The following is a 26,820-nucleotide window of genomic DNA, read 5'->3' on the forward strand; positions in this document are numbered from 1 at the left end:
TGGTTCTTTGATATTCCTTTATCTCGGTTGCGCCTCCTGTGTGTTCCTTTTTTCGCCCTTTATATTCGTCAATCTCAATTTATCTTGGATTTCCTTGGAAAGGCATTTATAATAAAATGAGCGAAAGAAGATTACTTTTAGCGGCCTATTGCGTCTTCGAAACATATACATCTTTTGCTTACGGTTTCGTTAAAGTCCTGCAAGCGCTACAGATCCTTGTCAACTGTATCTCATAGTGCGGAAATGATGGATTTTTCTTCGATCTTACGATGCATGTGTGCGGACAATTCGAAGTTCTTAAGATGGACTTTGCTGAAATAAATAGCGAACAATCGTTTTCCCACAATAAACTTGGCATCCTATTGAAGAGACATCACCGTCTCATAAATCTAGCACATCATCTGCAAAAAGCATACAGCTTAGCTCATCTTATCGCAGCTTTTAATGAGCGTTATGCTCTTATGCGTCGAAGGTAACTTTTATTTTAAACTGAAATAGCAATTAAATTTATATATATATATATATATATATATATATATATATATACAGGGTGTCCGATAATTCGCGGATTACCTTTTAAGGAAGGTAGAGGATGTTATTATGAATAGAAAAGTCCTGTACCATTTTGTGATTTTCTCAATATTTAAGAAAATATTAATTTTAAAAGATCAGCCAACGAAGTGCCGCGAAAGCTCGTGGCGCGAAAATGCCTCCCACTGTCAATTGATACTCGGTCCGCGGCGAAGCAATGGGAGGAGCAGTTTGCGAGCATGCTTCGCTATGGCAACCAAAAAAATACACACATAATGCGCGCTCCGTTTTATGTATGTGATCTTTTCATTATGTGTGTATTTTTTTCGGTTGCCATAGCGAAGCATGCTCGCAAACTGCTCCTCCCATTGCTTCGCCGAGGACCGAGTATCAATTGACAGTGGGAGGCATTTTCGCGCCACGAGCTTTTTGCGGCACTTCGTTGGCTGATCTTTTAAATTAATATTTTCTTAAATATTGAGAAAATCACAAAATGGTACAGGACTTTTCTATTCAGAATAACATCCTCTACCTTCCCTTAAAGGGTAATCCGCGAATTATCGGACACCCTGTATATATATATATATATATATATATATATATATATATATATATATTTAGTATTTTGAAGGTTCAAAGTACATCACACCCATTGTATGCAGATAAAGTGAGTTAAACTGACAATAAGTAGAAAAGTAGTCCTTTACGATTTTCGTAATAATTATTGAGAAATTAATTTAAAAAAATTGATCAATTTTTTTAAATTAATTTCTCAATAATTATTACGAAAATCGTAAAGGACTACTTTTCTACTTATTGTCAGTTTAACTCACTTTATCTGCATACAATGGGTGTGATGTACTTTGAACCTTCAAAATTTCGATATTTATACTTCATCATCAAAACTTCAAAAAATTAAAATTATACAATTATTGATTTAATATAATAGTAATAGTACTGTGATTATTATAGAGGTATACATTTATAAAATTTTATGATAAAATCCGAATAAAATTTATATATAATTTATATATAATATTAAAATAATTAATGTTCAATAATTATAGATATATTTTTGAAGCATAAACAAGGTGTCCGGAGTCAATCGCATCATCTGCCATGTGCAGATAGAGCAAGAAACTTAGAAGAATCTTTTACCATTTTACAATTTTTGTAATAATTATTGAGAAATTAATTAAAAAAGATTGATTATTTCCCGTGAATATAAGCGCACGGCGAAAAAGGATGATCCAGAGACAACTCAAAAGTTTGCGGTCGTTAAACGCGTGATAAAGTTTTAGAGAGAGCTCTACAAATAATAATGGTTACATACAAGCGATACATAACGATTTATTCTCGCATCTTAGCTACCGCAGTATCTTAGATACATCAATAGATTGTCTCATTTTTACTGCGTGCTTATAACCTAGTCAAATTAGACAAAAAGTCCAATCTGTGGAAAAATTCCCAGAAGGCTGGATTTTGGTATACAACAAGATATTATCATTTGAAACAATATCTCAAAAGTCCCCATCAATACCACCTCTGCTAAAAATTTTATAGATGGTGAAAGGGAGTGAAAACAATTTTTTGCGAATAACTTTGAGAAAATTAATTTTTTTAGCATACATACTTTTATAAAATCTGTAGGTTATAAAATTCAAAAGAGGTCTCTTATTTTTTTTGCAGAACCAACCGTTTCAAAAATATTTGCGTGCAAATATACAATTCAGAATACAGACCTCATACAGTGATATACAGGGTATCCTAGATTATTTGGGACAATACTCGTGTGCAGAGCAGATCAAACTGAGTCGAAAAGTTTTCTACCATTTTTTTGTATAATGCTTAATAAAAAAATTATTATTAAGTAAAGTTTGGTCAATCGTCGCTGATCTTTAGCGGCGCATGTCAGTGAGCGGCTCGCCTGTAGTGTGCGTGAGCTCTCAACTATTACAGCGCGGCTTACCAACATGCGCCCAATTAAAAATCGGTGATAATTGATCAGATTTTACTTAATAATAATTCTTTTATTAAGCGTTATACAAAAGAATGATAGAGAACTTTCAGTGTTGGGTAGTATCTAGGTACATATATCTAGATACAATATCTACATACATTTTGTATACCTGAGCCTCTATCTGAAATACATTCAAATTAGAGTATCTGTATCTGTATCTAAGTACAAAACAGTATTTGAACTGCTTTTCAGATATATTTTTACTTATATTTTGTCTGTGGAAAAAAAATATGTTCTTTTTTATCTGCCTATGGCTTTACTGTCATTGGTGGCTAGTAATTGCAAAAATCGAAAAAAAGATATCGATAGCACGTTTTCCTCATATGAAACATTTGTTTTTAAAGTTCAACACAATTACGCCGTCATAAGCACCGATTGAACGATGGTTTAGCACTGGTAATAACCAAATTTTAGTACCACGACGAAATATATTGAGTGACGATATCTTTGAGGCATTTTTGGTGTGTAAAACTAATAAATAAAGTCTTAAATATCGTAACGTAAACAAAAAATATTAATAAATAAAATAAATAATTATAAAAGATTTATTCAGTATATTTTTTGCATATTACTATTATCACTATAAAATATAATTTAAAAGCATGTATCTGAGATATTTTTAAAATATCTGAGTATCTGTATCTATATACATTTTAATTTGTGTATTTATATGTGTATCTAGTATGCGATCGTGGCGCAGAGAGCTGTGCACTTACTCTTTGTGCCAAAAATCTCAGGTTCAAATCTACCCAGAGCCAGAAATATGAATGATTTGATGATCACCACCTCTCAGAAAGCAGTAGGCCACCAGACTATTCTTGCCATGAACATTCCTCTAAAAGCTAAGGTCGTTCGGAACCGGCATTAAATTGTAGGTCCCTTATGTCTGCGGAACGCATACCATAGAATTATATGTTGAGAAGACACCACGCCTCTGTCAAGAGGCACAAGGACTAGAGAAAGATCTGCATCTAGATACATTTTTTCACATGTATCTGTATCTGTATCGAGATACATTTTAAATGTATCTTATCAAAATACACACATAATGCGCGCTCCGTTTTATGTATGTGATCTTTTCATTATGTGTGTAATTCTTTCGGTTGCCATAGCGAAACATGCTCGCAAACTGCTCCTCCCATTGCTTCGCCGCGGACCGAGTATCAATTGACAGTGGGAGGCATCTTCGCGCCGCGAGCTTTTCGCGGCACTTCGTTGGCTGATATTTTAAAATTAATATTTTTTTAAATATTGAGAAAATCACAAAATGGTACAGGACTTTTCTATTCAGAATAACACCCTCTACGTTCCCTTAAAGGGTAATCCGCGAATTATCGGACATCCTATATATATATATATATATATATATATATATATATATATATATATATATATATATATTCATAAAATTTTATTTTATATAATTATACTATTAATTTATCAATATATCTTTTATATAATTATTACAATTTTATAAATTATTTATAATAATTAAATAAAATAACATAAGTAAAATGAAATAAATATAGTACAATAAAATAAGAAAAAAAAACAATCTTTTTTATTTAAAATAATTGTCATTAATTTTAATAATTGACATTAATTTATTATTATAAACAATGCGTTCCACTGCTGTAGAATAAGTAAATTGGTAAGGAAAAATAAACCAAAGTATTAAAATCAAAGTGAAAATGATATTAAAACGATGTCGAAATGACAATAAACAATGTTAAAATGATACCTTTGATTCGTTGTTGTTTTCTCGCTGAACGGAATGTACACTCAAGAACAGGGATGGTGTCTCTCGACGATTTAGTATACTAAACACAAAGTGCGCGCTTCACGCGCTCCATTTATTTCTTTTTATTATACATTTTTAATGGCACACAATTTTCAATACACTATTTACGTCTTGATACACATAACTGTCAAAACGTACAATGACAGCCGCTCACGAAGTAAGCGCAATGACAGAACTAATCAGTATCGCGGAAAAGCGACAACAATATACTTCGAGACTTTCGAGTATCAACTTTACATGCCTTTTTTATAGGATATGTGTGACAACCGAAAGCGTCACACATACACATGAAACGCGCATACATATATATGTATTTGAAGTGCAGAGATCAAACAGCGTAGGAGAAAGTAGTGGAAGATATTCCGATATTGCATCCTTATCATAAATCATATAATTGAGAAAGAAAGTAATGCAAGACGTGATGCCAATGAATGGTGTCCTATCTGTCTCACTCACTTCAATTGAATTCAGGGAGTGCGAGTGAAATAGTTATAGGACACCACGCTAACTGGACATTGCTATCAGTTGTCATATATGTATACATCTAACCGCCGAGGGACACCATTCCTGCCTTTGAGTGTACATATATACGTACAAACACAGAGTCCGGAATCGATCGCATCACCCGTCGTGTGCAGGTAAAACAGATAAAAATGAGAAGAAAAGTTCTGTACTACTTTTTTATATAATGTTTAATAAAATAATTATTATTGAGTGAAGTCTGGCCTATCGCCGATCTTTAGCCGAATGCACGTCGGTGAGCCTGATAGTAACCAAGAATGCTTCGCCGCTACGGCAGGCATCACTACCAGGCGCGCGGCTTACTGACATGCGTCCGGCTAAAGATCGGCGATAGGCCAGACGCTGATTGGCCAAACTTTACTCAATAGTAACTCCTTTATTAATCGTTATAGAAAAAAATAGTACAAGTTTTTCTCCACAGTTTTATCTGCACACGACGAATAGTGTGATCGACTTTGAACATCCTGTATATATACAGGATTCCATAATTCGCGGATCATCTCTCGTTCACATAAGCATGTTAAATTGGATAGGAAAGTCTCCGTTTTGCTTTTTTCACGACAATTAATAAGAAATTAATTTAAAAAGATAGGCCAATCCGCGCTTTGTACAAGCGCGCGACGATAAGAGATGTCCTCCTATTGTAATGTGATTAGACGCGCGGCGAAGCGTTGGGAGGGACGCTCTACGAAAGCTACGAGTGTGTAGAAAAAATGGTAGATTTTCCCACTACCAGGTGCGCGACTCACTGACGTGCGTCCGGCTAAAAGTCGACACTGATTGGCTAGATTTTATACAATAATAATTTGTTTATGTTCCGTTATAGAAAAAAAAGGTAAAGAACTTTTCTTTTCGGTTTCACTTGCTCTACCTACACACTAGAGGTAACAGTTATTATGAGACACCCTGTATGCGCGCGCGCGCGCGCATGCACGCACGCACGCATACACGCACGCACGCACGCACGCATGCATGCATACATATATATATTATATATATTTTTTATATTTTTTTTAATATAATTGTAATCTCTTCTTCTCTCTCTTTTCCCCTTCTAAATCTAATTTCAGTAAATATGCATAAAAGGTTCACCGATTTTATCGCCACTTAAATATGTTGTAGGGAATGTTTTTCTGAGTAATTCCTCGCAAATGGAATGGGGGAATACATTTGTTTAGAAGATATAATAAATTGAAATTTTACAATTTTAATGCTTTTTTTGAAGTATTATAAAATAAGATTAGAAACAATGATATTTGTGTACATTGTATTTCTTGCATAGGAAATATTTTTGTTTACATTTACGAGAGGTACAGAGTCATAGATATGTTATCTGTCCTCCTGTACCCTACACCGAAAAAATTCTATCCTGAAGCTACAATTTGGGTTATATATCGTAATCCAAACCAAATTTTAGTTTTAAATCAGAAATAGATTTGGGTTAGGTTATATCTTCTGGAAGTGGAACTCCCCTGTAGGGGGAACGAAACCCACTGCGTCCACACATATACTTTACAACGCGAAGCGGTATTCCACATAAGTTTACAATTTTCCACGCAAAGCGAGGTTCAACCCAAACTTATATATCTAGTTTTTTGATAGTGGAGCCCCCCGCAGGAGAGCGGTACTCACTGCATTCGCGCATACACTCCCATCCACACAATAATTATGGGATGGACCTCGCTTTGCATTATAAAATATGTGCTTGAACGCACTGGGTTCCGCTCCCCTGCGAGAGGCTCCATTACCAAAAAACTAGATACATAGATTTAAGTTGAACCTTGGTTTGCGTGGAAAAATGTAAATGTGGAATTTTGCTTTGCGTTGTAAAATATATGGACATAAAGGGTTTCATCCCATCTACAAGGAAATTCCACTTCCGGAAGATATCACCTAACTCAAACCTATTTCTGATTTAAAATTTGGTTTGGATTACGTTATATAATCCAAATTGTAGCTTCGGGGTTAAATTTTTTGGGGGTGGCGGTACAAGATAAAGGACCCCACCACTCTCCCGCCCACGCATTGAAGCCATAACCCTTTTTCAATAAAAAAAAATAACAGATTATTACAGCATATACAAACTTTAATGTTAAACTTTAATTTGTCATATCTTTTAAACGAATGCTTTCTCCACTTTTTTCTTGCGGCAAATTACTCAGAAGAATTTTCCTTACATATTTAAGTGGCAGTAAAATCGATGAAATGTAACCTTTTATGCATATTTACCCTAATTTCTTTCTTATTATAACATTAATTATAACATTAATATTATAACATTAATATGAATTTTTACAAACTATATAATTCAAACAAAATTCTTATACAGTTTTATTATCAAAAACTTTGTATAACCTAATTCAACATATTCATTTATAAAGTAGTTGAAGTAGTTACTATCGTATAGTCTCTCACAGTGACGAGTCTGCTGATAGATTCTTTTGAGAATTGCGGCGATATCAAAGACAGTTTGGAGCTTTTTCTTATGATGGAAACCTGCTTTCATGCGTGGATAAATGTTATATTGGCGCGTATTTATATGAAAAAAATTGCCGCCAATGTGAATTCTGCAATTGATAATTGGTCTTTATCCATGGAGAAACAATCTTATGTAATAATGATGGGATATGCATGATTAGGTCGAAAAATTACTATCTCTCAATTGATGATTGGCCTTATAAGCGTTTCCTTACATTTTATCATTCTATCATCTTCGGAAATAAACAACAGGTGGTGTCAATATTTCTGTATTTGTAATTTTTTTTTTAATTGCATTTTTTTCTTTAGTTATACAGAGTGTCCCAGACCACCTGTGCACCTCTTTTAAAATAAAAATAAATGACTTTTATCAAAAATCGCGAACATTTTTTAAGTAAATCGGGTATGCTCTATCGAATGATGATATTTTCGCTAAGAAATCTGTCGGATCAAGTTCTTCGTTGATTGTCAGCGTAGGTTTTTCCGTGGTATCTACTGTTACATTCAAGTAAGATTGGTCATGACAATTATCACATACTGTAGCGCAAGCCAATTTTTCTGCAACTACAGTTAATCGTAGCAATTAGAGCAATTGCAGAAAACAGTACGTCTGGAACAGAAAGTAAAAGAGTTTGAATCGACTTCAAACTTTCATTTACGATCCATCCCATAATATTTTATAATATTTCTATACACACATAAACCATTGTATGAGGTCTATATTCTAAGTTGTATATTTGCACGCAAATATCTCCAAAACAGTTAATTATGCAGAAAAAAGTAAGAGATCTTTCTTGTAGCAAATTTTATAAGCTACAAATTTCATGATAACTATGTATGCCGAAAAATCAATATTTTCAAAGATATTCGCGAAAAACTATTTTTTACTCCCTTTTATCCCTTATGAAATTTTTAGCAGAGGTGGTATGGATGGGGACTTTTGAGACATTGTTTCAAATGACAATATATCGCTGTATACCGCAAAATCCTATCTTCTAAATTTTTCCGCAAACAATGGCTAATTTGACTGGGCTAATTGTACAATTCAAACGACAGCAGACAATAATACGATAATCGAGCAATTTGCCGACCCATTTGCTTGGCAGCTTAAAACATGCATATACTTTATATGCATAAATCATTCAATGCTGTATGTTCTCGCGAAAATTGATAGTTTTAGAATAAGGGACAGCTAAGATAAATGAGGAAGAGATTTTATGAGCTCAGGCGTTATAGGCGTTATCGGTATGACAAATGGATTAATGCAGAGACTCTCTCTCTGTCTCTATTAATAATTAATTACATTGTTGTGCACTAATAAAAATGTACATCTATGAGATTAGTCTAGAATTGTTTTGTGATACGTTTCGAGAATAGTGTATTGGAACAAGGATGCTATTTACGCATTATCGAGTTATAAGACATGACCCATAGGAGTATGGCCGTTTGAGGATGATACTCTCTATTTAAAACTGCGTTGGTTGTTTACATTCATAAGCGAGATAACGAGAGGAAATTTATCTTTATTTTAAGTATTGCTTTAAAATTAATGACATAATTGAGTATATAATATTAACTAGTATAATTTAAAGTAATATCTTTAAAAAAACTTACTTGTTTGATATGTACAATACACACGTAAGTTGCGAATATGAGAATCTTTTTAATATATTGTAAAATATATAATTAATTTTAAAAAAAATGATAATTTAATTAAAACAAAACATAATTTTTTCTTTATTAGTGGACATAAGAATAAAAAACAAGAGATTTTATATGACGCTTTAATCAACTCATTATTCCAGATCTTGTTAGTGATAACACTAATGGATTTTACCTTGCCTGCGAAAATTCTTCCGGGATCTGATTTATATATATGTGGTGGCCGCAAGAGCGATGCTAGTAATTGTTAAACTTATCCTGCTGCGGCTGCAGCGATCCACGCTGTCGTTCAATCTATTCTCTGATATTCAGGATTGGTACAGCGTCGAGAATGCGAAATTGCGCGAGATTATGATCCAGCACGCATGCATGAAAATACTATTATTGTTCCTATTTTATTCAGGATTCTTCGCTTTTATGCTGTACATGTTGCGACTCTTACCTGTTGTGACTGCTAATGAGAAGACATTTTACCTTCCAACAACCTGCCTTTTCGAGCCTGTCAACAGCATTCAGTATGGCCTTATTACATTCTATCCGATAGTTTAGTTATTCATTGCCTATGCCGGAAACTGCTGTACGAAAGGGATATTTGTCGGTATTACGCTGCATCTCTACGGACAACTCGAACTCCTGATGATTGATTTCCGGAACAGATCGGTTAGTGCAACCACAAGCGCAAAAGGGGCAGCGTCGTTGGAGAACTTGTAATCAGACATCGCCAATTAATAAGGCTCATCGAGACTATTAAAGATACTTATAATATTATAATTTTGACTAAAATCTTCACTAACGCCATTTTGATATTCATAACAGGTATGTAAGTCCGTGAGGCATTTCCGTAATTGATTTCATGCATAGAGAAAGATTTAGATTTAGACTTATTAATATATCAATAATATTAATATCTGAAACAATATATTTGTAATATATTTTCATAAAGATATAAAATATTATAATAAATAAATAAATAAATAAAATATTATAATTTTCCAATCAAATCTTTTAATTATTATTTAATGCATAAAAATTTAAAAACAAAATATATATAAAATATTTGAGAAATTTTACATAATTTTTTCTAATTTTTTAGATTTTATATAAATAATTAATTTATCATCAAAAAAGAAAAAGTTTGTGTAAAACAATTGTAAAACTGATAATATTTGGAATTTATGTCAATGTGTGTGTATTATATATTTATATAATCATATGTTTTACAAAAAAATTAATTGTAATTAATTTATTTAGTTAATTAATTAATTAGAGAGATTTTTGTATATAACATTTCTTCACTACAAAAATTTTTGGATAAAATTCCAAAAACGATAAACTTCCAATTGCGCTAAAATTTTAACCAAAGCTTGTCCTCGACTTGAGTATAAAGCACCTTGAGGGTTGTTTACCGGGTTCTACAACTTTTTTTTTTCTAAAATCAATATTTTCGAAGATATAGAGCAAAAATGTTTAGAACTTTGAGGAGGCATAGGGAACAAACGGGGTCTCGTCGGCAAAAAACCTTTAAGATGCTTTATACTCAAGTCAAAAACAAACTTTGATTAAAATTTTAGCGCAATCGGAGATTTATTGTTTTCGGAACTGTATCCAAATTTTTATTATATAAAAACATTTCATATATGTGGTACTAAGATATTGCAGTAAAAGTGAGAGTCATTTTTAGAATTAAAATTCAAGTTTTTATTTGTGAGTAAAACACCTCTTCCTTTCCATCATTTTACTAACAATAAGCGAAACAAGCAAACAAAGAAAAAACAAAATGTATTCTATTTACAAATTATATTAGTTTTTAAGAGGAATAAAAAATAAATTTGGACAAAACGGAATTAATTATTACTGAATGCTTAAAAAAATAAAATTTTTTCTCCATTTCTTTATTTTATATTTATATTTTATAGAATGTAGTATATATTAGTCGGAATAGCAATTTGCAATAAAATTATTGCCCGGAACAGATCAATATAGAAATGAAACGTACTGACGTTTAAGGTTTCGGACTTATCAAATCTTTGCATATTCATGACACAATCATAACAACGAAGAGTATTGTGATAATGATTATTATGTTGCTGCAATCCATTCTATACTTGCGGGTGAATTTGAGAGATCAAAGCGAGGCCCTATCTTTCGCGGTTTATGACAGCAATTAGTGCGATTTTTTGACCAACAACATAAAAGATCTAACATTTATAATGATAAAAATGAATATACTTATATGTCTAACTGCCAGAAAGTTTTTCTACGTCACGCGTGCCACATTTACAGATATCCTGAAGACTGCAGTATCCTATTTATCTTACGTGTTATAATTGAAAAACGATGAACCTGCATAAAAGGGGACCCTCCTCGCATGACTTTGACCTTGATATATGTTATCAAGATCATGACCCTGAACAACATACAAAAGGTTTTAGCCGTCGATCATTATTAATTACAAAGTTATTAACAAAAAAGGTATGAAAAATATAACAGTTATTTTGAGTATTGAAAGGCATAAACAATTAATATGTATGTGGAAATAATATATGTAAGTAGTAGGCAATAGGGTATGTTTCAAGCCACATTTTTTTTTTAACTCAAATATGTTCAAAATATGACAAAATCACACAAACTATGTCAAAATATGAAAGAAATCACTCCAAATATAAAAAATATGAAAGAAATAAAAAATTGACAAAAGTAAAAAAAATCACTCAATGGGTGCTGACTAACTGAAAACAGTAAAATCGGTATTATTATAGCAATAAATAGGGAATTTGAATTACAAAATTTGATTGTCCTTATGCACGAGATGACGCCTACATAAATCTATCATATAATTATTGATAATTGCTTCTTTTCATCTTTAGAGTTGTTTTTTTTGGATGTGGGTTTCAAATTATTGATTACTTTTAAATGTTTCAGGAAGATATTTAGTATTCTGGGATATGAAATAGTTTCGAATAAGTAATTATATAAAAACATAAAATTGATGAAATTATCTTTATATTCTCTTTGTCTTCGGCAGACAAATATATTTTTTCCCCCTTTAATTTATTCATCATATCGAAGTTTCTTATATAGCTTTTAATTTTATTTTTTTTTAGAAATTCGGATACATATGTAAAGTCTATAAACTCATCATTCAAATCATGCTGTTTAATTGCTAGTTTTAAGTAATGTAACAAGGTGTTATTATCTAAATTATCCGAATTCTCTATATTTTTAATAACATTATTTAAATGTATTTTTTTATTATTAAAGGTTTTAGAAATATTTAACGATATTTTTTATTTGTATTTGTATAGTAATTGTTGCATGATGTGCAAAACGAGAAATCCTCTTTTTTAATAAGTGATATTTGAGAACATAATATGTATTCGAAAAATATTTCATTTGTCATTTATTTAATTATAATTAGTACAAGCATATGTGCTGCTCTCGAGGACGCAGAAACTCTTGACCGTGACTATACCGTCACCAGCGCACGCGAAAGTCTATCGGATCATATAACATATCACTCGGTAACAGCTTTCTCGAGAGCGCTCGTGAGCCATTCGTTTCATATATAAGAGATAATTAGTCACATACAATTGTCATCTCTGTATGGCTCAGGGAGCATGACCCATGCCTAGTAGTAATCTTTTTGAGATTTTTTGGTGGTTTCGAATTCCAACAATCAAAGATATTATTTGCCAAGTGCGGCGCGGCCGGCTTTGGTAAATAAACGGTGGCATGCGATAAAAAACCTGAGCGGCGTTGTTGTGTGTGTTGTGTCCTGGCGCCAGGAATAGGAATAGGAGCTTTATATAACTCTCTCTCTATTGTTTATAGGAAATTATATATGAATTAGAAAAGATTTGTATACCTCAGGAGGGCCCCCCCTCATAAGAAAATTAAAAGAGAATAAGAACCAAAGAATTAAAAGAACTAAATGAAAAAGAACTAACAGAAAAAAATCACCTGACGGTGTGTGTACTCAAAATAAAAAAAAAATAAAAAAATGCGCGGACGAGCGAGCACATACCGTCAGGTGATTTTCCTCAAAGAGGTTTTTACAAAATGTCCTAGCAGGTCACTGGCACGGTGTTAATTCACTTGTAAACCTGCTTTTTGTCATTTATTATTTTTTCACGAAATCAATCATTCTCTTCTAAGTTCGGGCCAAGTCCTTCTCTTTCGAAAGTAAGTTTTATTTTATCAATTAGACTCAGGTTATCACTAAAATTAAAATACATTACATTCGCAGGTTTGATATAAGCAGATAATTTATCTGCAACAAATCTATATATTGGTTTATACAAAAAATTTGAATATACACATATATCAAGATTGACTTTTCACCAAATACTTTTATCTGATCCGGCTCTATAACAGTATCTTGCGGAATACCAAATATTTTACCAGGATTGGTTATTCTTAATTTTACAGGACTATATATTCTTGTTTCATTATTATTATTCCGCTCAAATTTCAATTCGTTTATATCAAAAGCTAGTGATAGATTTTTTCTTCCTTCTTCTACGAGATTTTTCAAGTTTTGGATAGCAATTTCATCAAAGATTATACTAGTATGTAGCACAATTTTACCCAGTTCTTTTTTAATAAGAGAAAATCCTTCATTTTGATTCAGTCTTGATTCTATTGTATCAAATATTTTGTTCAATAATCAATTTGTCGTTTTTATCAAAATCAATTCTAATAACTGTATCAGAATTCTCTTTTATTAATTCAATTTCATATTTTGGTACCTAGTTATTTTTTTCTATTTCTAGAATATTTTTCACATTATTTATGACATTCTTTTGAATATCTTCAGCAGAATTAGGATCTTGATCCAAATTTATAGTTGTTGTATACATATTTAGTTCTTCAGGCACAAATAAAAATGTAATTTCACCACTGGGGTGCCTTTCATGAATATATATATATATATATATATATATATATATATATATATATATATATATCTACCAATTCTATTTCACCTAACTTGAAGAGTTTATCTTTCTTGAAACTATAAGATACTCCATCTTTTAAATTTCCTTCTAATTTGTACATCATTTATGTGGAAAAAAAAATATAAATTAAAAATATTGAACTATTACTCTATTCATAACCATATCATAAGCTATAGTCTTTTGATCTACAAACACCACGTAACAATTTAATCCCTTGAAAGATTTGGAAGAATCAGCAATTAAGATTTTTGGTAATTTCTCCACAGTGGAAATATTCTTTGGTTTATTCTTCAAATCAATATTAAAAAAGCAATTATATTTTATAAAATTATCAACCGTGTAAAAGTGAGAAATCATTCTATTAGGGCCATATAGCGATACAACTCATAATAATCTCCTTCTTCAATTTCATAATTTTGAGGTTTGGAAGGATGCCTTTTTTTCCAAATAATATTTGAATATTCTTAATATTAGCATGATCCAAATTTGTTGGATTTTCATTTTGATATCGTTCAGAAATTTATCTTTTATAAAGAAAACAAATGCCCAGTTTTTTTCCTGAGTAAAAACAAAATCATTTAAGGATATACGTAAAGTATCTAAATCGGGTAATCCTCTATATTCTACACACTGAAAACATTTATATGTAAACGTATATTTACCAGCTAAACTAAACTTTTTCAATTCGTCTATCAATTTTATGGTTGTAATTTCATCATATTCAATATACCAAACTTTTAAACGATAACTTTCTAAATTAATTTTTCCGCGAGGTGGGAGATTTTCAGCGTCACTAAACGTAAACAATGAGTCACTCAAATCATCTTTTAAAGTCATTTCAATGTGTATGTCTACACCAAATATAGGCTCATCTACATCATCAAAGAAAACAGGGATTAAATCTCTCATATCAATTAGCAGGATAAAACAAACCATTATCTTTAATCAAACCATATTTTTTCTCAGCGATAAAACCACTTTGTTTGACCACTTCCTTCGTCTTCATTTGAATTATTAGCGCGCTTTTTTAATGTACTAACATGACTCACGTTATAATTATTATCATTACATTTTTCAAACAAATGTTTTGATGTCATCTATAAGAAAAATTTTTTAACAATTTTTTAAAAATTTAATTTTTGAGCGCCTTGTCAGGCGCTTTTATATACTGTGATTTCTTTGAATCACATTTGTCACATTTTGCTATCAATCTCCATTTACCATTTTTATTTTCTTTATGCTCGCGTATTGATTTTGTTTTTGTCTTACACTTTAGGCAGTACATCAGTGTCATTTATATAGTATAAAAAATCCCTAATATAACTCATTCCAATTTTTTTTATTACATCTTCCCATTTTATTTTTTTAACTTCCATCAAATAAAGAACTATTATACATAAGTAACCACAAATAGCTGGATCACCTTTCTTTTGTATTTTTTTTTGTATTCACAATGAGTCTATTTCCCTTGAAATAATTTTTCAATTCTATAGGTGCATCTCCCCCCACAGAATCAAAATAATATATCTGATTTTTATTTTTGAAATAGCAAACCCAATGAAAAAAAAGATTAATAATACTACATTCATTTTTTCTATTTTTTTTAGGTAATTCATTTAAATAGACGATTCTAAAATTAGGTATTTTAAATTTTTTTACATATTGTTTTATATCATCGTCTGATAAAGCTTTTAATACTAAATTTTCAACTTCTTTTTTAGATAGGCCAAATTCTATGCCTTTATTATTTTCCATTTGTCGAAATACTTTATTTGCATTTCTAATAGATAATGATGGAAATAGTCCATAATAATCAGTATTTGTTTTTTTAACATGTTTTGAATTCAATTTAATTTTTTCACCTGTATTATAAAACCAGGCCTTCTTCAATTTTTGTTTTTGATAAGAAGATAGGCTTAATTCCATTTAATAACGATAATTAAAGAGAAATGACTGATATTTTGGTGTGTTAAAAGTTTCTTCACGTGAGACATCAAAATTATAATGTACAAATGGTATCATTTTATCTGTCAATGGGTTGTGCTCGTGGTTGTGCTTGTGGGTTGTGCTATCAATAGGCTCCGCATGGGTTAGTCTTTCGACAAATCCTTCGGATGTCTTATTATGCCTAATCTGTTCTTTTAATGTTTCATCCAAAAATTTGTTTTCTTTAACTGTTCTATATATATCTGTACCCGAACTCATGAGATAATATAAGCCAGCGAAAATTATTGGAAGAGTTGCTGTCCAGGGAAAACCACCCAACAATCCAGCTGTTTTATATGGATGATTTTGATCTTCATAATATTTTAAAATGTTCTTAGCTAATTGTGGATTCCTTTTATATATTTCCAATGCTCTCTTTAATAATGATAACAAATCTTTTTTACTTGTGTATCCCATTCCTAATTTTGTTTTCAATTTCATGGCATTTGTAACAATCCACGCTCAAAATCTTTCTGACTTAGTAGCATCGGATGACAATACTCTCATCCACGCTAATTCTTGTAAAGTTTTATCTGCTTTTTTTATTTCATTATAATCTGCATTTCGGTTTGTGTAATAAAAAAGATCGTGTTGTTTGCAATGTTCATCTAAAGGATTTATTCCCTTCCACCCCTTTTTTAATCTCTCCTCAACATTCGTAAATGGTCCACAAGCATTATACCCCAGTAAATGCATTTCCGGAACCTTTCCTGTTAGTTTATTTGAAAGTTTATTAATAAAACCACCCTTTTTTTTACTTTTACTCATATCTTTCCATAAATATCTCAAAATATATTTCCATTTTGTATATCTATTTGAAGCTGGTCCTTTGCTAGGATTACTATCTTTATAAATTGCATTAGTTTTATAAATTATAAGCTTATACATTGCTATATCATCTTCACTATAAATATTTTTGAAATTAGGTTATACTTCTCTTTCTGTTAATAATTTTATTAAAGGTTCAGTAAGTTGAATTATTATTTCATTATCATCATAAAAAACAAGATTATCATTTTGTGTTATTCTTACAGCTTTATTCCCCTTTCATTAACCTATCATCATTGTCTCTATCACGCCAAAATCTAAACGTTTTATCATAAAGATGATTTTTATATTTATTCCATAAAGGACCCCCTTCTTCTTTAATTCTTATTGATAAACCTTCTACAGGAGTTAATCTTCCTTCGGTTCTTGAAGCTGAAAGACTACGTTCAATGGGAGGATGCATTTGACTAACCCCGCTGGGATGCTCGAAGATATCTTCAAATACTTCATCATCACTCTCTGTATAACTTTTAAGAACTTTTAATATTTCTTCAAGTTTATGTTGTGCATCTTGATAATGTACATCTGTGACATCTAAGTCCGAAGGACACATTCGACTAATTCCCTCGGGATGCCTTTCGTGTTGCTTTTCGGGGTGCTTTTCGGGGTGCCTTTCGGGGTATCTTTCGGGATGCATTTCGGGGTGCCTTTCGGGGTGCCTTTCGGGATACATTTCGGATGCTGATTTTAGACTCGAGTCCAGTTTATTAATCAATTCATCCAGTCTAGAAGTTATTAGTTTATTTTTTTCTTCTAAAACTATACTTTTTTAGTATTTAAATTTCTTGCATTTTGAAATGTTTTTCTTAATTCATTTTGTTTCTTTTCTATTTCAATCAGTTCTTGTGGAGTTGTACCCATTATTTAATATGTGCTTTTAAATGATCTATTTCCAAAATTAAGACCGGTTTTCATGTTAAGAACTGGAGGTTTGGCGGTACAGTCTGTATTTAACAGTTTTGAATCTGTATTTGACAGTTCTGAATCTGTATTTAACGATTGTCCATTGTCTGATACATTACGTAAATTTCTACCCATTTATAATAATAAAAATTTATCATTTTTTGTGAAGATTACAGTCTGTATTTGACAGTTTTGAATCTGTATTTGACAAACCTTTACATAAATTTCTTTTCATTTATAATAATATTAATTCATTATTCTTTTGAAAGAAATATTTATCATCTTTTGTTTTATCAATTCCTAAAAATCCGTATGGTTCTGACCATGCTTTTTTACAGACCTTACAAAATTCTTCATAAGTTAATTCAGAAGCCAATTCTTCATGTATTTTTCTGAGATTATCTCCAAACTCATTAAAAATGAACCATAGATTTGCATTTTTTTTAATTATAGGATTTATTTTAGTGTATTTATGATATAATCCGAGAATACTAATATTTTTATGCCTTCCTTCACAATAATATCTTATTATTTTACTTTGATTTTTCAACATTCTATCATCAAAAATTACTAAACTATTCGGTGCATATTCTTCTACCGGTAAATTTTCTCAATTACCCTCAAATAAATAATCAATATCATATTTATTTTTTTCCAACTCTTTTTCTAATCCTACATAAGTAGGTTGATCTATAGATGGACTATAAACATATAATTGTCTATATGGTAGCCATTTGTTTACGACAAAGTTAGTAGATAAAAATGTTTTTCCACTACCCGATTTACCTAGAATTATACCACGTATTACATCTGGAAAGAATCCACCACCTCTTTTATATTTATCTATAAAATTAAAATGTTTCATTTTTAAACAATGTTTGGTCATTTATTAATAATAATAAATGGAAGAGTAAAAAAACGAGTGTATTTATCGAAAAAGTTATAAATATTTTTTAAAATGTAAAATCGCCATATCACTTAGTAAAGCAATATTTGCAACATCAGGTTTATCAGGTATTGCTGTTACACCATTATTTGCAATAAGTGTCATATCTGTTATAATTGAAATATTAGATAATGAATTCAAAACATCATTAAAATTAATGGATAGGCTTGAAGAATATAAATTATCATTTAATTTTTATTGTGAGTTATTACATTTATTTGAGGCTAAACAAATATCTGAAAAAGAAATTCACTTACGTGAAAAAGATTTTATTAAAAATTTGAAATACTTTCCACGTGAAAAGTACTTAAAACAAATGAAGATAAATGGTTATTCTTCAATTAAATAAATGACCGTTAGTAAAATCGATATTATTGATGAATTACACAAACCAGCAAGGAGAAATTATTCAAGAAGATCTACTATTACATTAGTTGTCGACAATCTTTGGCAGGCCGATCTTGTTGAAATGGATTCGAGTAACTTAAAGGAAATATCCAAAATTAATAAGGGATATAAATATTTATTAACAATTATTAACAATTATTATAAATATTTATTAACAATATACTTTTTCCAAATTTGCTTGGGCAATTCCTGTTAAAAATAAAACTGGAGAAAGCGTATCCAAAACAATTAGTATTTGTTTTAAAAATCTATCTCTGCAACATAAACCACCCAAAAATTTACAAACTGATAATGGAAAAGAATTTTATAATAAAGATTTTCAAAAACTCATGAAACAAAATGAAATTAATCATTATTCAACATATAGTGATAAAAAAGCTGCAATTGTTGAAAGATTTAATAGATCACTCAAAGAATTAATGTGGAAACAATTTAGTATACAAGGTAATTATAAATGGGTTGATATATTACCAAATTTGGTAAATATTTATAACAATAGAAAGCATAGAACTATTGGAATGACACCATGTGAAGCGTCTGAAAGACTAAGTCCAAAGGATGCATCTGAAAGACTTAAAACTAGTAAACTACCTGAGAAGGTGGCTGAAAAGCACATTAAGATGCAATTCAAAGTTGGTGATCATGTAAGAATTAATAAATTAAAGCATATGTTTGAAAAAGGATATACGGCTAATTGGTCAACTGAAATATTTATAATAGATAAAGTTTTTAAAAATATACCCTCATATTATCATATTAAAGATATGAAAGGTGAAGAGATTAAAGGAACTTTTTATGAACAAGATCTACAAAAAACTAAAATTCCATCTAATATCTATTTAGTTGAAAAAATATTACAAAGAAAAGGAAATAAAGTTTATGTTAAATGGCTAGGCTTTGATAATATACATAACCAATGGATAAATAAGAAGGATCTAATCATTGCTTAATAAAAAATATCTCTAATAAATGGAAAGAAAATGTTCCATGTGCCAAATTAATAAACCACATTGTAATTTTGTTAAATCAATTAATTTAAAATATGGAATCGGTTATATGTGCTATGAATGTAAAAAACTTCAAAATGAAAAAATTACTTGTGATGTATGCTTTAAAAAAGTTCCAAAACGATACATGACTAAACATTTTAAACTAGAATGGCATATGAAATTAGAGAAATTTATTAATAAAATATTAGAAGAAAATTATGAATTACAACTTTTACAAATTTAATAAAAAATTAAAGTTAAAATGGTACTATGAGTATATTTATTAAAATGATTTATAATTAATTAAAGACTTGTAGAATACCACAGTATATAACAACGGTATGTAGAAATTTGTCATTGGAACAAAATATTTTAATCTCAACTCTAATGTATTAAAGAAAATAGTATTTTTATTTGATTCCATTTATTTATAACAAATATAAAGTTTAAATATAAATGGATGGAAAATCTTTAAATTGTACTAAACATTATAAATACTATTATACTTATTTAAACACTTTTAAATGAGATTGCAAGTGATTTTATCCACCTTATGTTGTTATATAATAACCAAAAGGAGATGTTTCTATATTATTATTTAAATATACTTTATCATCGTATGGTGATAATGCTATTTTATTTGTTTTAACGGTGTAAAGTTTCAACTCTTTTGATGTAATATTGTATACAGTTTCATTTGTGTTTTTACCTTCAAACAAACAGTTTTTGTACATAGCAAATTTCATTTTTCTTATATCTGATCTTTTTATTCCTTTGCATACTTTTTTCTCTTTTATTTCTGTTATAAACTTTTTAGTGTTTTTACAGAACTTTGTTTCAGTTTCATCATATCTAAAGGCATTTTAGACCTTAATCCAATCCACTCTCTTAAAGGTATTCCAAGATATTCATCTTTGAATAAGCCGATTACTTTTTTATTTACTCGAGGCATCCAATCAATTTTATAATCACTCGTATCAAAGTATTGTATATTGTTCTTTATATCCATGTAAATATCATCTGTTTTCACATAAATAATAAATGAATCTGTATCCGTTCCTAATAATTTAGCTTTATCGCCATAATTCTTCTTTAAAACATTATAATAAAACTTATACATCAATAACTTTGACAACTCTAATACAATAAATCCTCCATATATAGGTTTATTTAATATTATTTCTTTCTTTTTTCTATACACAAGCACTTTATCATTATCTATGATTTGTTTATCTTCAAAGTTTTTACATCTTTCAAAGTCTTTATATAAATAAAACAAATCTACTTGGCATCTGTTTCTTACATTTTCCATTGTTTTCCGTATACCGAATTATTCATGAATTTAAAAAAGTCTTTTTCAAATCCATTTTTCGCTTCCTGTCTAAGTTTTGTATTTAAATCAATGTAGGGTTTCAACCATGCTTTTTGTTTAAATGATATTACTTTTTTTATATCTTTTAAAATTATTCCTTGATTAAGACATTCCTGCAACATTCGATAATCAATTAAATAATTATTCTTAAGTTTTAATGTGCACATAAGTTTAGTACCACCCGATTTTTTACCTATACCTTTAGATATCAATTCTTTTTGATATTCAGATAATTCATCATAGCTAGGCACATAATGTTCAGTCAACATTGGATAATTTTTAAATTTATCATGCAATTCCAATGGGATATCCAAATCAACAAGAAATGTATAACCATATTCTCCATCATAGGGTAAATTCTTAATTGTATTAATGTTAAATTTATTTACATCTTCATATTTAAATTCTCCTATAGGAAGTGGTTGACTGAGCGCATGCCCATATAGATTATTAGCATCTAAATATAAAATATAGATACATGCTTTTTACTGTTATATATTCCCTTTTCGATTGCTTTTTCTTTGGACAGTTTAACGGTCTTTCCAATCTTATTATCATAAAAGTAACAATTATTAGCTAGTGCATATCTATGCGGAATCATTGATATTCCACCTCTTATCTCTGCTTCATATGTTTCGTACATTTCCCTATTTGATAATAATTCTAGTGTTTGTCCTGTGTATTTTAAGGACGCATCATTAGCAAAATGTGGAGCAGATATATAATATATAGAGTCAAGCCCATATTCTTTATAGCATTTTTCTCTAAAGTTGTTAAAAACGTCATGTAATAAACAGTATCGAACTTCAAGTATAAATTATGATATTCTTGTATTTTTTTGCATTTAAAATGTCTAAATACTTTATGCGCAAATTTAAGTTTAGAAGGACCCACATTCTCATCATTTAAAGTTGAATACCATTCTTTGCTTTTGCTAAGGCAAATATGATTCATACATTTTATCATAAGAGTCCATCCATTCATAAAAATAAATTCCTTTTTGTAATACTAAATGTAAGTCTTCTTTTTTAAATCTTCTTAGCATAATTTTAAATTTAGAATAATCAACGGGTTTAAATATATTTCCGTTACACTTTTTACATCTCGCTATCATTTTAAGTACATCATGTTCATTTATAGGAAGTAACTTCATATTTGTTATTTCTTGAACACTTTTACAACGTGAACAAAAACAGTCATCGAGTAAGTTTTTAACTAACGAATCTAGACTTTTATCCATAAATCTAAATGTATCAATGAATCTCACCTCCATAAATTTATCAATTATATCTCCTTTTCTATTAATGTATGTATTCGAATCACATTCTTTAGAAGTTTCAATTTTTATAACTTCATTCTTATATATTTTTTTACATTTTTTACATTTTGACAAGTCATATTGTTGTTCATATTGATCAACAACCACATTGTTTACGGAATTGTAACGTAATTTTCTTTTGTGTTTGGCATTATATTTAGACCTTTTTTATTTTTCCGTGCATATTTAGCTCCTAGTTTCAGAATCCATCTTAGAAATAATTTAGAATCATATTTTAAATTATGAAATAATATTGGTACAAAATTTGGTAATTTTAGTTTTAAGTTACAGTTGCTATGCACTGCTCCTCGATAACGTCCCGTATAGTGATCATGATCTCTTACTTTTGATTCTTCATTAAATTCACCATTACGGAAAGACATTCGATAAATATAGCACTTTTCAGCTTTTCTGAAATTGTCAATATCTTCATTTGTCATTATTATAGGTTTATTTGTTTTTCTAAGTTCATAATATCTTTTTTCATATTTAACGATAAGATTATTAAATTCATTCATTAACTGTTTAACACCCCCATTATTTATTAATTGTATTTCGTCTATTGTATCAAAGCAGAAACTATTCGGCTTATGCTCATGAATTACATTCTTCATAATTGATATTTGTAATGTTACTTCAAAATCTGAACTAACTGTATATGGATGATATTGTTCTGCACCTATGGAAAAATATTATCTATTTAAGTTAGTGGGCATTTTTATTTTTTGTTTTTTGTATATAAATAGAGCAACATGATCATTATACTTTTCTTCTTTCTCAAACGAATCGTTGCATTTTTCACATATGTAGCGTTTTCTACATTTTTTTGTTATTTGTCTCTTTAATAAAGCACTCATATTTTTAATTCCAACTATATGTTCCTCATACATTAAAAGATTTATACATTTTTTATCTTTGTAATTATCACTTATAATAACTTGTTCAATAGTGAACTTACCATTATTATCCTCTACTCTAAAAACATTTATAGCTAAATTTAAGAGATCTTCATACTTTTTGATATTTCCTGGTATAATTTTTACTGGGTACTCCATATTTAAAACTTCATACTTTGATATATTATAATTAGAAGGTCTTTTGTATGATCATTAACAGGATTAAGTATACTTTCTAATGCATACTCAAAGCATCTAAGATTTTCTTGCTTCTCACATTTAAATTTATTAGTTTTACTATTGTCAACATTAATACAACATCTCTTTGCTTTAATATATTTAGGTAATTCAACATAAGTTCCTCCACGAAGAGGGGTATATTTATTGGACTGTAAATTAATTTGAATAACTCTATCGAACGTAAACTTTGTATTTTTTGCATTAAAGTTCGCAAATTTCTGTAAAATTGCATCATGCATAAATGGTACTATATCAGAAACCATATCCTGAGATAAAATATGTTCAGAATAACTATGAAAATAATATGTGTGTAAGTCAATTACATTACGACATATATCCAATACATGATATTGGACCTTTGCAACTAATTTGACTGTTACAGATGTATGTCTTCTAAATCCAGTTCGTATTTTATCTTCTACGAATGATTTGGTTCTTGTAAGAAATATACTTAAATCATTACTATTTATATCAGAATAGAATGTATAATCGACAACTATATCATTCCACGCACCGTTAGTTCTCACAACTTTGATCTCTTCTTCTTCTTCTTCAACAATGTTTGGTAATTCTGTGAAGTCTTTTGATTTATTTATAATTCCTTTTTCTTGGTCGAGAAAAAACATCTTCACCAAAAGGAAAAATGTCTCCAATTAATGATTCCATTTATTAGGGAAAATTTTTATCAACTTAAAAATAACTATATGATAGATTTATGTAGACGCCATCTCGTGCATAATGACAATCAAGGTTTGCAATTCAAACCCCCTATTTATTGCTATAATAATACCGATTTTACTGTTTTCAGTTAGTCAGCACCCATTGAGTGATTTTTTTTATTTTTGTCAATTTTTTATTTCTTTCATATTTTTTATATTTGGGGTGATTTTTTTCATATTTTGAACATATTTTGTGTGATTTTGTCATATTTTGAACATATTTGAGTTAAAAAAAAAATGTGACTTGAAACATACCCTATTGCCTACTACTTATGTATGAACGAAGAAAATCATTAGCAGTGAATCGTTGATATATTCAACAGTTTTTTTGTTAAAGCAGAAAATAATTGATTGATTTAATAGTAAAACTGTGCACATTTTCGCATGACGCGCGCACGCATATACACACACCACACACACACGGGGAGGCTGTAAGAGGACCTTCGGCCCTCCCGCACCCGCCCCGCTGATTGGCAGAGTGGACCTCGCTTTACAAAGTACATGCTACATTGTAAAGCAAGGTCCACCCTGCATATCGGCGAGGTGGGTGCGGGATGGGGGCCGACAGTCCCCTTGCCCCGTGTGTGTATGTGTGTGTGTGTGCGCGCGCGCGCGCCCGTGCGTGCGTGCGTGCGTGTATGCGTGCGTGCGTGTGTGCGCGCGCGCGCGTGTTTCCTGTTCATGCATGTACTTTGGTATATTTCAAACTTTTTTGTTAATAACTTTTTAAACTTGATACTCGCTAAAAGGTAAATAATCTAGTATTATAATTTTAATAATGGCTTAATTAGTATTTATTGGGTACATTTTTCTCATAATATCAAAAAAAACATCAATTTGTTTATCAAAATTGTAACGTCTTTTAAACAAAAATTCAGAGATATAATGTTTATAATTATCTTTCTGGGTACCAAAGCATAATATATTACAACGCATTTCTCGCCATAGTCTTTCTACATTTTGAACTCCAGTCTTAGGATCAACGAAATTTTGTAATTCACTGTTAGATGCACATAATTTTTATTTTTAATATATCATATGCACGCCGAGTCACTATAAATAATAGAACCAGGAACAATGTATTTACGTATTAATGGTAACAAAGTTTTAGAACGTCGGTCTTCTATGGGAACAATAAAAACTTTGCCACTGTTGCGTTCTATTCCACCAAACATCCACTGTCCTCTTAAAATACGACCTTTATTATATTTCCTTTTACTAATTTTTTCGCTTCATCTATTTCTACAATATTTCCCAGTCCTCTAAGTTGTTGTTCTTCTTTTGCAAAATACTGTGCTAATAACTATATAATAAAATACATATAATTAATGTAATGTTTGCATAATTAATAAATACTAATATTTTGAAAAATTAATTTACCTCTCTACAAAAATTGGTCTAATCTATAACAGTATGTTCGGTTATCTCCAATTCATTACATAAAATATAATGACGTGGTGATTGAATCGTTAAAAAATATCCAATAAAACGGCATACTTTTACAATATCTAAATGAGTTTTTTGAAACCAAGTATTGTTTAACATGCTTTTAAAATTGCACGTTATTTTTTGCTTTTTTCGTTTTTGTATAATCTTATAAGTTTTATTAGTGCAATGCATCGTATAATTATCATATACATGTGCGTAAGTTATAATATTACTACATTTTGGACATTCAGTACTGCCACAAATAACTTCTTTATCAACGAGATATTTTATTAAACTGTCATTATTGTATGTTAAGTGTAAAAACTCTTGTAAATACATTATTCTTTTCAAGTAATAAACTAATACAGAATATGTGTATACCTCGAAAATCTGAAGCAGACTAAGCAATGAAAATGTATAAATACTAAATATATTGAAGGTGATTCTTATAATAATAATTCTGCAATAATAATTCTGTTTATATATAAAGCGCTTGCTTGTAAAGCAAAAGTAAGCGGTATTATTATGGCTGTTCACATATATTTGCGATTCTACCTATACGGTGTCAAAAATGTAAATTGTATTTATAATACCTATTTTGTTAATAACTTTTTAACGGATCGTGACCGCCACTTATTTCAAAGTCAAGATGATTCAGGACAACATATGATGTCAATGACCTCGACAACGTATGTCAAGATCAAGATCGAGAAGGGTCCCCTTTTATGCAGGTTTACCAAAATAACTGCTATATTTTTCATACTTTTTTTGTTAATAACTTTTTAATTAATAATGACCAATGAATAAAACCTTTT

General features: G+C 29.9%; 1 pseudogene; it reads left to right on the top strand.

Annotated features, from left to right (window-relative positions):
• Positions 1 to 302: 302 nt before the first annotated feature.
• Positions 303 to 11,341, top strand: LOC126857794 (uncharacterized; annotated as a pseudogene).
• Positions 11,342 to 26,820: the final 15,479 nt, after the last annotated feature.

Source organism: Cataglyphis hispanica, chromosome 22 (genome assembly GCF_021464435.1).
Source record: "Cataglyphis hispanica isolate Lineage 1 chromosome 22, ULB_Chis1_1.0, whole genome shotgun sequence".
Classification (NCBI taxonomy): domain Eukaryota; kingdom Metazoa; phylum Arthropoda; class Insecta; order Hymenoptera; family Formicidae; genus Cataglyphis; species Cataglyphis hispanica.